The following is an 8,384-nucleotide window of genomic DNA, read 5'->3' as shown; positions in this document are numbered from 1 at the left end:
ACAGGCCGGGTCCGGGGAACAGGAAACAAAGGACAGCGAGCTGAGGCAGGGATTGCGTGGGATCAGGAGAAGGCCTCACACCGTGCGAGGGGGAACATTGGGAACCCCCTTTTCTCAAGGCCCTGAGTTGGTGCGCTCTCTTAGCCTAGCGCATGAACTGCTTGAACAAATACAGCTCTTCCTCCATCTTCAAGTTCGCACAGCATTCCTAGCCCAGATGTTGTATTCCATTGTCTGCCTATTGTGTGAAAGACGTAAATAACTCCAGACAAATAACAAAAACAAACCTTGTTCAAGTGGCCAGCTGAAATTCATTTGTGAGTCAGGAAAATTTTCCAAAGTAGGACCTACCATGCACCTGGTGGATAAACAGGCAGAGGCTCACCATGCAAAAATACATTTGTTAAATGTAGTGTGGTTCCTGGATTGCATCGTGAAACTGGAAACACTGGTGCTATAAAGCCTGTCCTTTGGTTAATAGTAATGTAACAACGTTAATTTCTTAGTTTAGATCCCGAGTCAGCAAGCTTTTTCTGTAAAGGAGCAGAGGAGAGAATCTGGGGCTTGTGGTCCAGATGGTCTCTGTGCAACTACTCAACTGGGCCACTGTAGAGCTAAAGCAACCAGATACATATATAAAGGAATGAGCATGTTTCTATTTTAATAAAAGTTTATTTTTAAATTTATCATTATTATTTTTTTGAGACAGAGTCTTTCTCTGTTGCCCAGGCTGGAGTGGAATGGCAGAGCTCACTGCAGTCTTGAACTCCTGGGCTCCAGCAGTCCTCTTGCCTCAGTCTCCAAAATAGGTAGGACGACAGGCACACTTCACTGCCTGGCTAATTTAAACAATTTTTTTTGGTAAAGATAGAGTCTCACTGTGTTGCCCAGGTTGATCTCAAACTCCTGGCCTCAAGTCATCCTCCTGCCTCAGTCTCCTAAAGTGGTGGGATTACAGGCGTGAGCCAACTTGTTTGGCTAAAATTTTATTTATGGGCACTGAAATTTCAGTTTCATGTAAGTTTCACATGCTATGACGTATTAGTCTTCTTTTGATTGTTTAACCATTAAACATTTAATACTCTTTGTAGGCCCTACAAAAACAGACAGTGGGCTGGATTTGGCCTACAGGCTGCTACAGCTTGTCATTCCCTGGTTTGAACAAATGAACCAAAGTTATGTAAAATGTTAACATTAGGAGAAATTGATGCAGGATATACAAAAACTCTCTGTACTTCCCTTGCAACTTTCTGTTATCTAAGATTATTCCAAAATAAAAAGCTGGTTTAAAAAAAGTATTTAAGTGGAAAGCTTCTTAGATGGAATGTTTAGAAAGAGATTTGTTGTGGGGAGGGGAGTAAATCAGGATTTGGGGGTGTGTGTGTGTGTGTGTGTGTGTGTGTGTGTGTGTTTTGGAGACATGCAGGAATGTTTTTCTTGTTATTTGTTGACATATGGTACTAAGACCTCCCAAATGAAACTCCTTGCTACACCACTGTATTGGTAATCAAGCCATTAACATCAAACAGCCTGAAAACAAAATAGCATTCCAATTACACAGAACTCTTTGACCCTGAGGGTTAGGCGAACAGTTTCAGCTCCCACTGAACCAGGATGGGAAACACTGGAACAAAGAATTAAACTCTTTTTGCTCCAATAGGAAACTAAAAAATTGTTGGCCAGCTCATTTTTAACTACACACACACACAAGCACACACACACACACACACACACAGTCTTTTTGTTTTCTAATCTGGCTAACATCTATGCCAAACAGCATACACAAGACTTTGATTTACAAACCAGGATCTATATTCTTTCCCAGATTTTACTAGTTGTGTGAATACAAACTTTCCTTTATATTTGTTCAAAAATAGTATGATATGAGACCCACTCCTTGCTTTCCTTCAAATTGGGCTCTTAAACATTTTATCTCAGGCTGGGCACTACCAGTCACTAAGAATGGATGATGATTAAGATCTAGACCTGCTATACAACTTAGTGACTGTAGCTAACAACACTATATTGTGCACTTTAAAATGTGTTAATTGGACAGATCTCATTGCAAGTGTTCTTACAAAATAATAATAATAACAAACACAAGGAAATTTTTGGAGATGATGGAAATATTACATGCGTTGGTTGTGATGATAATATCATAGGTATACGCATATGTCCAAACTCATCAAGATGTATACATTCAATGTGTGCACACTTCGGTATATCAATTATACTTCAATAAAGCTAAAAAAAAAAAAAGGACGCTGAGACAGTACAAGGGGGCGCTTAAAGCGCACCTACTTCCCGACTGCAATACTAGGAGGGTGTGGTCTATGGTAGGAAGATGATATAAAAGCTCACAGGTAGCTAATTGGTGTAACCCTGGGCATGGTGGGCCAAGGGAAGCTCAGTAGTGGGTTGATGCTGAAAGTGAAGGAGGGACTGGTGCAGTGTTCCTTGACAAAATGTGAAACAAATGGAAATTTGATTTTAGGAATTTTCCATCACCCCTGCTTTCTAGTTTCCTTTCCTTCTCTCACATTCTCAACTACTCCACATTTAAGACTTTGACATCTCAATCAACTTTTTTTTTTTTTTTTGAGACAAGGTCTCACTCTGTCACCTGGGCTAGAGTGCAGTGGTGCAATCAAGGCACACTGCAGTCTTGACCTTCTGGGGTCAAACAAGCCTCCCACCCCAGCCTCCCAAGTAGCTGGGACCAAAGGCACATGCCACCACACCTGGCTATTTTTTTTCTTTTTTTTTTTGAGACAGAGTCTCACCCTGTTGCCAGGCTGGAGTGCAGTGGTGCAATCTTGGCTTACTGCAACCTCCACCTCCCGAGTTTAAGTGATTCTCCTGCCTCAGCCTCCTGAGTAGCTGGGATTACAGGTGTGTGCCATCACGCCCAGCTAATTTTTATATTTTCAGTAGAGGTGGGGTTTCACCATGTTGAACAGGATGGCCTTGATCTCTTGACCTCATGATCCACCTGCCTCAGCCTCCCAAAGTGCTGGGATTACAGGTGTGAGCCACTCCGCCCGGCCCACCTGGCTAATTTTTAAAAATATTTAATAGAGAAGAGGGGGGGTCTCACTATGTTGCTCAGACTGGTCTTAAACTCCTGGGCTTAAGCAATCTTCCCACTTCAGCCTCCCAAAGTGCTGGGGGATTACAGGCGTGAGCCACTATGCCAGGCCTTAATTGGCCTTCTCAGTTGGAGATGTTTCAGGACCCATTCCTTCAACAGCTATTATCAAGTATGGACTTTCCTTGTGTCAGGTCCTGGACCAGCACCAGGGATATGAAGATAAATTAAACATGGCTTATAGCCTTGAGCATCAAGGGGCTTGGAGTGTAAACAAGGTCAAGTTCTTCAGTGTAGTTGGTGAACACCAGCACCAGAATCACTAGGGATCACAGAAAGACAAATAGTGCATAATGGCACTTATATGTGAAATCTAAATAGTTGAATTGAGAGAAGAGAAATAGTGGTTGCCCGGGGGTGGGGGAAATGGGAAGTTGTTGGTCAAAAGGCACGAGCTTTCAGTTATAAGATGAATAAATTCTGAAGACCTAATATACAGCATGGTAACTCTAGTTAATAATCATGTATTAGATACTAGAAGTTTGCTAAGAGAATAGACCAGTGTTCTCACCATATACAAAAAAGTAGCTTGATTGTGGTAATCATCATAAAGGTATGCTTATGTCAAAACACCATGTCGAATGCCTTAAATATATACATTTTTAAAATACTTCAATAAAGATTAACAAATCATTAAAAAAACCCAGAATCACTGTGGAAGGTTTTATTTACAAATGTTGCCTCCTGGGCCCACCCCACAATTGCTAAATCAAAATCTGCACAGGGCAAGTGAATCTGTATTTTACCAACTCCCTCAAGTGAATATTTTGCTCACTAAACATTTGAGATCCACTGGAATTTGTGAATGGATGTGAAATATCTTAGTTATAATGATGATGTTATGAACTGATTATTATAGAAGCGTAGAAGTGGGTGGTGGGGTAGGGTCAAATGGGAAGTTCCCTAAAAATGACACCTGAGGCCAGGTGCGGTGGCTCATGCCTGTAATCCCAGCACTTTGGGAGGCCGAGGCGGGCTGATCACGAGTTCAGATCGAGACCATGCTGGCTGACACAGTGAAACCCCGTCTCTACTAAAAATACAAAAAAATTAGCCAAGCGTGGTGGTGGGTACCTGTAGTCTCAGCTACTCGGGAGGCTGAGGCAGGATAATGGCGTGAACCCGGGAGGCAGAGCTTGCAGTGAGCCGAGATCGTGCCACTGCACCCCAGCCTGGATGACAGAGCGAGACTCGTCTCAAAAAAAACAAAACAAAACAAAAATCAAAATGATACCCGAGCCTATTTTAATGAAAGAGAAGACAAGGGTGGGGATGAGGGTGAGGGACAGAATGATAAAGGGAATGGGGGCAGGACACAGAATCCCGAAGTGTGCAAACCCACACTTCCTTATGTAGCTGGAGTGTAAGGAGAAAGGAGGAATGACTCGCTGATGGTGACTTTCAAGCACTGTGATAGACAGTGGAAAACTCATTTGAGCAAGGGATATTTCTTTATATCCCTTTGCCTCATTATAAGTTCAAGTCCTTTCTCTGATAAGGGGCTCTGGTTTTTGGCAAGGACTTGGCCTTTTCCTTCACATCATAGTTTCTATAACCCAGGCACATGGAATAAAAATGTGCTCCATGTCAAAAGATGATACTAGATAAGGGCTTATCAGGTCACGCAGGCCACTCTGCTTTTTAGACTCAAACACCTCAGGAAATAGAGATATCTCCCTTTATCAGAATAGGGCTGTTAACTCTGTGATGTGTAATCAAGGGAGGATGTATCTTATCCTTTGGCACTTTTAAAAGAAGGCAGGCAGTGCCTAGATTTTGGGGCATGGTTCTGAGGTCGTTCTGGGAAGAGAATGTGGCCCTCTTTATCCTCCAGCCTCTATTTCTGCTTTGCCCTGTCATTGCATCCTCATGGGCATTTTTGTCTTCTTCCAATGTTTCTTTTCCTGGACTTCAACAGGTGGCCGTTGGCATTGCAAGCCTTTGATTCTTCTGAAAACGAGATGATTACGTGGTGTGGTCAGCCTTATCTTCTTTCCCATGGTTTCATGTTTCCTTCTAGGTTGATCTGGTTTCTTTGACTACCCTATTTTAGGAATGAGACATTTTGCTTGGTGAAGCGCGTGAATGGATGTAGCCAGGACAGCTAATCTAGACAACACACACACACACACACACACACACACACACACACACACGCCTCCCAACAGCTGCAGAGACTATTATCTATGTTGTTTTTCATCACCGGCTAGAGAAGAAGCTCAATTCATCAAAATAGTTGAAGTCTCTTGAAAAGTTAGCATTTACCATTTGGCTCCTAGAAGAGAGAAACATTTGTTTTGTGCTAAAAGTGACCTTTTGTGTCTTTCAGTAGGAAGCCATGGATGGCTTTAGGTGAAAGCAGAATGGTGAGCACTTGTATAAAGGTAGAGAGTAGGGTGTTGATGGGTGGAGAAACATGAAAGTAGATATACTCCTATTTCATCCCTACACATCCACCTACGTAATCATTTCCACGGAGCAGCTGAAAAAAAATAAATAAGTAAAAAACTCCAGCTCAGCATATCTCAACCTTGCCACTATTGACACGTCAGGCAAAATAATTCTTTGCTGTCGGGGCTCTTCTATGACTTGTAGGATGTTTAGCAATATCTCTGGCCTCTACCCACTGGATGCCAGTAGCAGCCCCAAACACCTTCTGGTTGTGACTACCAAAAATGTTTCCAAACATTGCCAAATGTCTTCTGGAGGGCAAATTGCCCCATGTTAAGAACCACTGTTCTGGTAGAATCACTGACCACGTTAATAAATCCAGCAGCATCCAAGTGTTTACGGTAGTGATGGGAGAGCAGGATGTTCCAGTGGCTGCATTTTTTGTGGTTGGTAACTTTCATGGATAGATCAGGCTTAAGTGGATGTGGAGCATAGTTTCACCCCGAGAATGTGATAGTCACAGCTGCAAGCTGACAGTGGAAAGGAGCAAATCCTTTTGGATAGGATATCCTGTGAGCATAATATGTGACATTCATCGGTTTTCAGAAGTGGCTTTAAAGTTTTTTCTTCTTCTGAAGCTTTGTGTGGTTGCTGTCTTCAAGCATAGAATTTCAATTCTTCACAGTTCACAGGAGATGCAGGAGAAATCTTCTTTTCTCCCTGTTGCAGTCTGTGGGTCTCCTCGACAATATGCTGGTATCCATAAAAAAGAAAAATTCAACTTCTAACTTGTGGTATTTGATTTTACCCAGAGTCAGAGAATGTTCCATAGTCCAAGTCCCATTAATCTTATGGTGAAATTATGTTATAGTCTGGTACATCCTTCAGTAGGAAATTCCCATGGTTCCAGGCCCCCAGGGCGGGTCCCTGTGCTGATGTTGGAGGAAATCCACACTGCTTTCTCCAAACTGTGTTAAGCCTTTCCTTTGCTCTTATCAGGCTTGCTCTGCCCTTTATACAATAAGGCCTAAACAATGAAAAAGCCATGGTGAGATTTAGATGAAAAAAATCACAAAGGAAGGAAATTTTGAATTACTGCTTTCACTCAGGCTCTCATTCAACGGGTCCTAGCGTTATCAAAAGATCAGGGAATCATGTTATATATATAATTATCTATAAATATGCTATTATAGGCTTATATTCTTAAAATATCTCAATCTTTGAACTGCCAAGTAAAAAGTTCCAGAGAACTAGTCAGAGTGTCTCGGGGATCTTGGAAATAAATTATGGGTACGCTCATAGTTAAACTTAACAGAAGGAAGTTAAGATTGATAGTCACAATATCTTTGTTCTTTGATCAAATTTAATTTTGTCTAGACATTAACACCATGCTTAGATATCCTGACATCTTTCCATTTTTATATTGTCATTATAGTGGGATATGCATGGACATATTGACATTAATATGTAGAGATCAAGTTGCTTTCATCTTTGCAATACTATCATTAGTTAAGTTTCCTTTAAAGCACCAGTTTGTCTGTGTGAATTTTTTCTTTTTTGTAAGTCAGTTGTAAATTGGTGATTGTAGTTTCACTCTATTCTCATGAGTGTTACCTAACACTATGGGGTTTACCCTAGCATGTGAGATAGTCATAATAACATTAACTTCAAAATCTGTAGGACGAAATCTAGGGTTTGAGTTTCCCTAATCCTTTGCAGAGCTGTAACTTAGCTGGAAAATTACATTTCAATTGAACATTCTATAATGCTCAGAGGCACTGCAATCAATGAGCGTGAAAATGCCAAGCACATCCCATCCTGGCACTTCTTATTAAGCATAGAACATTCTTGAGTGAAAGTAATATCACAGAGTAATTTGGTTATTAAGGCAATAATAACATATCTTGTCCTGGTGATAAAGTTACCTTTTCTTAACAGTTTTTCTCCCCCATTTTAATAGTTGCATTAAGAGAGGTGCATAGGAATCTTCTTGGAACATACCGCCTGTTCCACATTGGTTTTTTTCTATCTGATTCTACCATTATGTCAAAGGCTGGATGACATAGTTCTGTTCTTAGAGCCAGCAAATCCAAAGATTTCAAATCAACATTAAAAGAAAACCTAAAGACTTCTTCAGTACGACCTATTGATATAGTCGAAGTGTTATTCCATAGGTGGTAGGGTTACAGGTGATTTTTAGAAAACTATTTTTCTTTGTACTTACCTGTTTTCAAATTTTTCTGTAATTAATATATATTATTGTGTATTTCAAAAGCTTTATTGTAAGAGGGTTTGTGGATCCAGCTTCATAGCTATTTCAAACTACTCAATTACAGAAATATAGTATACATTTTTATCCCATTTTTTCAAAATATAAAGATATTTTTATTTTAGTTCCTTGTTTATGCATTTAAAAATGCATAAAGGCAATATTTTTACTCCTAAAGTTTTTATGCTCAAGCCTGTAATCCCAGCACTTTGGGAGGCCGAGGCATACAAGGTCAGGAGATCGAGACACATGAAACCCCGTCTCTACTAAAAATACAAAAAATTAGCCGGGCGTGGTGGCGGGCGCCTGTAGTCCCAGCTACTCGGGAGGCTGAGGCAGGAGAATGGCGGGAAAGTTTATTGCAGTAGCAGAAGCGCCACTGCACTCCAGCCTGGGCAACAGCGTGAGACTCCGTCTCAAAAAAAAAAAAAAAAAAAAAGGAGCAGGTCATTCTTAGCTTTTGGTTTAGGATATTCCTAGGGAGATATGAGTGTATTATTTGTTCATTTAAGCATCTCAAGTTGATCGAACTGAAACAAATGAAAAAGTGTATTATGCATTCAGTGGACTTGTTTT

The 8,384-nt window shown here is 40.8% G+C and overlaps 1 protein-coding gene across 1 annotated transcript in view; it reads right to left on the bottom strand.

Annotated features, from left to right (window-relative positions):
* DARS1 (aspartyl-tRNA synthetase 1) overlaps positions 1-8,384 on the bottom strand; it is a 1,211,452-nt gene that overhangs the window by 125,228 nt on the left and 1,077,840 nt on the right. The window lies entirely within an intron of this gene.

This window comes from Macaca thibetana, chromosome 12 (genome assembly GCF_024542745.1).
Source record: "Macaca thibetana thibetana isolate TM-01 chromosome 12, ASM2454274v1, whole genome shotgun sequence".
NCBI classification, from domain to species: domain Eukaryota; kingdom Metazoa; phylum Chordata; class Mammalia; order Primates; family Cercopithecidae; genus Macaca; species Macaca thibetana.
The sequence above is the reverse complement of the archived record's forward strand: the minus strand, read 5'-3'. Positions and strand labels throughout refer to the sequence as shown.